We start from the raw sequence: 6,623 nt of genomic DNA on the forward strand, positions 1-6,623 counted from the left end.
TTCCCCTCAGCCAGGACATAGGACATGTACCCCTGATACCTGGAGCTGAGGGGGATTACTTGCATTGCTGTGTTAGCCAGGCTTAGTGCAGGAAGTGTGGGGTTTAATGCCCACTCACACTAAGGTGACAGTGTTTCAGTGCAGATTGCGTGCATTTTCCACAAGTATACTAAGTCGTGCGTTGTTGTAAGCAGATCTGTGACATATTGATTTAAATGGGAAACACGAACAAAAAAATTGTGTGGCGTGTTTCTAAGCATTTTCTTTTGAGTCTACGGAGTCAAATCATGCTTGCCTTAGAAAAAATGCTTCAGCGACAGGCGGTTTAAAAAAAAAAAATATCCGCGACTCTACGCTTAGGTGTGAACGGTGGCTCTAGGAATACATGGTATTTTATTGTGACGTGCGTGACAAAATGCCACGGTGTGAACGGGGCCTAAGGCATGGTTCACACTAGCGGCACAGAAAAATGGTGCGTTTTACCGCGTGACTAGCGTTCGCCGAATGGGAGCCACAGTGCCTTGCCTTGTTACAAGGTCAGGCACTACTTTTTTTTTCTAACGTTAATTGCCGTGTACAAACTGTCAACTTCATTCAGGTCCCTGCACAGCAGTGTGGTGTACTGCGCTGTGGTGAGGCCAGGTGACCTGGCAAAGACCTGCGCTGTAAAAAAAAAAGGCAACATGTCTGCATTATTTTCTCACTGCACATCACTTCTGTGTTGTAGTGTGAACAATTGTTGTCCATGTGCCCCAGCCGTGACTGACGCCAGTCACCGCTATAGTGTGAACGAGCCCTGAGTGATACTCTATATTGGGTAACTTAAAGGAGAAATATGAAGTGAGTGATTTCCACTCATCCTCCTTGTTAGAGCCGACCTGTGACATTAAAACTGTCACAGGTCGGCTCTATTGATCGGCAAGTGACTGAACACATACCGTCGCTCGGTCACTTTCCGATCATCTCCTTGCAGAGAGAAGTGACTGTCAGTCACGGCTCCCTGCAGAGATTCCCCCCTTTCCGATCCTCCAGCGCTGAGTGGAGGAACGGAGGGGACGGGCACAGCTGGCTCTGCCTCTAGATAGGCAGAGCCAGCTGTCACTCACGAAGCTGGGTGGATCCAGACAGTATTGTTGGGATCCGTCCCGGCTGCGGCGCTCTCAGCAATAGCCTGCGATATACTGAGCTCTGGGTCATGGGAGGAGGTTAGTATATGTTCTCCCATGACCCTAAAGAGAACTATGGGGAAAAACACCCCATAGTTCAGCTTTTGTAAAACAAATAAATGCCAGATATTAAAAGAGAAAAAGTGCATTTATTATTATTATTATTATTTATTTATTTTTTTGCATTGGATCCTGTAAAGGATTGCAACTAATCAGATCATGATCAGCCCCTGCCTGTACCAAGGTACCGGCTTTCAGTGACATGGATGGGAGGAAGTATGAATGGACTACAAGCATAGTGATGTCACCTCGCTTGTACTGCATTGATGGGATTTGTAGTCCCTCCGTTCACAGATCCTGCCAGAGAATCTATGAATGGATGATGTGGCTGTTTGGGTGCAGCCGGACACAACCCCACCAAATTCAGATTATGACAGGAGTCTGTGGGGACAAGAACTCCACAATTCACGTACATTGGCGCTGTTACCATGTTTCATGTCACACCCTGAATATGGGTGCAGCATGAATTATGGTCCCAAAGGTAGATTTAGGCTTTAACCCCTTCATGACTGAGGCCCTTTTTTCAATTTTTGCACCCATGTTATATTCCACATTTTAGGCCTGAAAATGACGTAAAACCCCCCAACATTATATATTTTCTGAATGCCAAGACCCTATAGAATAAAATGGTGGTAGTTGAAAATAAAAGATGCAAGCTTTCAGGATTCATTGTGAAATGAAGGGATCTAAGGGGAACAAAGCGATCTAAGGAATCTTGAAAGCTGGCATCTTTAACCCTTTCACTGCCAGGGTCTTTGCACACGTTATGTAATCCACACATTTTAGACCTAAGAATTATTGAAACCCGCTCGAAATGATATATTTCCTGAAACCTTGTAGAAAAAAATGGCGGCAACAGTAAATTATTGGTCTCACTCTGGCACTTGAGGCGATACCTAACCTGTGGTGCAATTGTCGTTTTCGTACATAGGTGCACGTGCACCCGACGCATGTTAGCATTAGTATAAAGGTGCCCATACACTTTACAACCCTTGCAAGACTTTTGTCTTGCGAGGGTTGTGAAGTACTTAAAAAAACGTACGATCTGCCCATCTTGGACAGGCAGATCGTACTTGCGATCATGGCAAGCCCGCCCCCCTGAGGGGCGGTCTTGCGATGACTGCAATGAGGGGCGGGCTTGTGATAACTGCAAACGGGCAGTGTGCGCATGCGCACACCGACCCGATCGGCAGTTGTCGAACCAGCAGGCCACTAACTTGCCGAGAATCGTACGATTCCCGGCGGGTTTTCTAGCCTGCTGGTTTGACGGAAGACGTGCGACCGTACAGTAGAAACGGTCGCACGCCTTCCATACACCGCACGATTCTCGTACGATCGCGGGATTTCCCCGCGATTCTCGTACGAGAATCGCGCAGTGTATGGGCGCCTTTAGACAGGAAAAACACAGGTTCAAAAAGCTCCTCCCTAGGGCTACATTCATGCTGTGGCCCCACGGTTGGTTTATTTAAATGCATGAGAAGTGCTCAAACTTTAGACTTATCAAGTTCTCCTGTGTTTAAATGTACTCGTGTTTCCATGTGTTTAGACGGATTTACAGTATCTAATCTGCCCCTAGACGTACAGAATTCTATTTTCTCTACACTGAATGAGTCTAAACACATGTAAGCGCACAGTGTGAATTATACCATTTAAAGTCATTACATGCAATTTACATGCGTTTATAAATATACACTGATCAGCCATAACATTATGACCACCCGGCTAATATTTAGCAGCATTTCCTTCTGTTGCCAAAACAGCCCTGATCTGTTGCGACATGGACTCCACTAGACCTGAAGGTATGCTGTGGTATCTTGCACCAAGGGGTCAGTAGCAGAACCTTTAACTACTTCACAACCCATGATGGGATAATCCCGTCATGAAGTCTGAAGGGGTTGAACAGACTCCCGGCGGCTTCTGTTCAGTTTTGTAGAGCTGGCGGCCAGCTTTACAGTAGAAGCGATTCTGGCGATCTGCACTTCAATAGCTTATTTAGAGTGTAAAGGTGATATGAGTGGTCTTTTGGACCTCCAGTATCACCTTTTAGAGTACCTGTCACCACTAATATGCTATCACATGGGGGGCTTGCAAGCCCCCCTATGTGATCGCAATTAAAGAAAAAAAAACAGTTTTAAAAATATTAAATAAATTAAATGTAAAATTTATAAAAACATTTTTTAAAGTCGAATTAAAAAAAAAACTGGCATAAAAAACAAACTAGAATAAAAAAACAAAAGGAGCGCCTCCATCGTGTAAAAATATTTACTATAGTGATATAAGAAAGCTAAGACCGTACTTACAAACAGCTGGAATTAGCAGGCATGTACAGATTGATGGATAAAAACGAAAGTGCAAATAGCGGAGATAAAAGTATAACACCTCAGCCAAATGGCTGCAAGTGATCCACGGTTTACGCGTTTCAGAGGCCACGCCTCCTTCTTCAGAACCTTTTTTTATATCACTATATTAAATAGTTTTACACAATGGAGGCGCTCCTTTTGTTTTTTATTCCAGTTTGTCGGTTGCCCTGACCAGTGGGAGCTGCCTCGACAGTGTATTCACCGCACACAGTTGCAGGTGCTGGCGCCAGTGTTATCAACTTTCTTATTTTTTAAAGTCCCCTGCGAGCACGCATGTTGTCACGTAAACACGCATCGGGTGCGCCTATGTACGAAAATGACGATTACGCTACACATGTCGGGTATCGCCGCGCACGCCGGAGTGAGAGCAATAATTCTAGGTCAAATAATAATAATAATGTCTAAAAAAAAGCAAAAGCAGGGAAAGGTTCATTTGCTAGATAGGGCAGTGTAAATCTTTCCGGGATAAAATTTCTCTCTCGCGGGCGTCTGGGAGCTGCTATCTTATAGCGGGAGACTGCCGGGACGTCCGGGAGAGGTGAGATGTCTGGATTTGTATGTGCTTTTATTAACCCTTTTGTGACCAGAGGTTATTAAACCTAGAAGACTAAACCCAATGTACTTGCATTATTATGCGCTAGTTAATTTGATAATAACCATATTATGAAATACATTCTAATAAATAAATGACCATCTAAATCATTTACACACTATTCCTAGAACATATAAGGGTTTTATATGTTTACACTGATTAATAAAGTCAGTGCTTATGTTTTTGTATTATAAACTGTTAAGTGTATAAAAAATTTATTTGACATTTTTTGCAGCCTATAACAATTTTTTTTTTTTAACTTTATAAAAATAATTCGTTTTTTTTTCTAGATACAGTATGTTTCACTCTAAGGCCCCGTTCACACTGATCGATTTATCGCGCGTTAATTCCCACGATATCGCGGCTATTTACCGCGCGATATCGCTCTCCAATGCTTGGCAATGGGGCAAAGGGTCCTGCTGTCGCGGGTTGTGCGTCGCTACAGCAGGACCCTTTTTGGAGCGGATTTTGCCGCGATTCTAGCTTGCTCAATGCAAGCATTTGCGCGATATCGCGCAAAATGCAAATTGCGCGACAAATGCGCGATTTGCGAATCGCGCAGTGTGAATGGGGCCTAAAAGCTACAGCCAGCCGTCAGTGGGCTGGTGAGTTTGTAAACAAACCCTTGTGAATACTATAAGTGACTGTCATAACAAGAGTGGTTACTGATCATTAGGGATGAGTTCAGGTTCTATATTGTGCATAGATATATTTTACATATAGAATTTTGGTGATTCTTTCAGACACACACACAAAAGGTAAATTCACTAAAGCTGGCCATACACCTGTAGATTATCTGCAGATTTTCTATGGTCAGATGGAAAAAGTCCAACAGATTCCTCCATCTACGCTAAACTGTGTGGATGGAAGAATCTCCCGCTGGGCCAAGCTTCAGTATCTTGCTAGTCGGCCCCACTGGCTCTCAGAATACATGAACAATCTGATTGGATGCAGGCATTGTAAGAACAAAAGTTATTCAATGTCTAGGTAGAACCGGCCGCACGCCTTCCATACACCGCACGATTCTCGTACGATCGCGGGATTTCCCCGCGATTCTCGTACGAGAATCGCGCAGTGTATGGGCGCCTTTAGACAGGAAAAACACAGGTTCAAAAAGCTCCTCCCTAGGGCTACATTCATGCTGTGGCCCCACGGTTGGTTTATTTAAATGCATGAGAAGTGCTCAAACTTTAGACTTATCAAGTTCTCCTGTGTTTAAATGTACTCGTGTTTCCATGTGTTTAGACGGATTTACAGTATCTAATCTGCCCCTAGACGTACAGAATTCTATTTTCTCTACACTGAATGAGTCTAAACACATGTAAGCGCACAGTGTGAATTATACCATTTAAAGTCATTACATGCAATTTACATGCGTTTATAAATATACACTGATCAGCCATAACATTATGACCACCCGGCTAATATTTAGCAGCATTTCCTTCTGTTGCCAAAACAGCCCTGATCTGTTGCGACATGGACTCCACTAGACCTGAAGGTATGCTGTGGTATCTTGCACCAAGGGGTCAGTAGCAGAACCTTTAACTACTTCACAACCCATGATGGGATAATCCCGTCATGAAGTCTGAAGGGGTTGAACAGACTCCCGGCGGCTTCTGTTCAGTTTTGTAGAGCTGGCGGCCAGCTTTACAGTAGAAGCGATTCTGGCGATCTGCACTTCAATAGCTTATTTAGAGTGTAAAGGTGATATGAGTGGTCTTTTGGACCTCCAGTATCACCTTTTAGAGTACCTGTCACCACTAATATGCTATCACATGGGGGGCTTGCAAGCCCCCCTATGTGATCGCAATTAAAGAAAAAAAAACAGTTTTAAAAATATTAAATAAATTAAATGTAAAATTTATAAAAACATTTTTTAAAGTCGAATTAAAAAAAAAACTGGCATAAAAAACAAACTAGAATAAAAAAACAAAAGGAGCGCCTCCATCGTGTAAAAATATTTACTATAGTGATATAAGAAAGCTAAGACCGTACTTACAAACAGCTGGAATTAGCAGGCATGTACAGATTGATGGATAAAAACGAAAGTGCAAATAGCGGAGATAAAAGTATAACACCTCAGCCAAATGGCTGCAAGTGATCCACGGTTTACGCGTTTCAGAGGCCACGCCTCCTTCTTCAGAACCTTTTTTTATATCACTATATTAAATAGTTTTACACAATGGAGGCGCTCCTTTTGTTTTTTATTCCAGTTTGTCGGTTGCCCTGACCAGTGGGAGCTGCCTCGAGAGTGTATTCACCGCACACAGTTGCAGGTGCTGGCGCCAGTGTTATCAACTTTCTTATTTTTTAAAGTCCCCTGCGAGCACGCATGTTGTCACGTAAACACGCATCGGGTGCGCCTATGTACGAAAATGACGATTACGCTACACATGTCGGGTATCGCCGCGCACGCCGGAGTGAGAGCAATAATTCTAGGTCAAA

The sequence above is a fragment of the Nanorana parkeri genome, unplaced genomic scaffold, assembly GCF_000935625.1.
Source record: "Nanorana parkeri isolate BGI_ZX_2015 unplaced genomic scaffold, ASM93562v1 scaffold123, whole genome shotgun sequence".
Lineage (NCBI taxonomy): Eukaryota > Metazoa > Chordata > Amphibia > Anura > Dicroglossidae > Nanorana > Nanorana parkeri.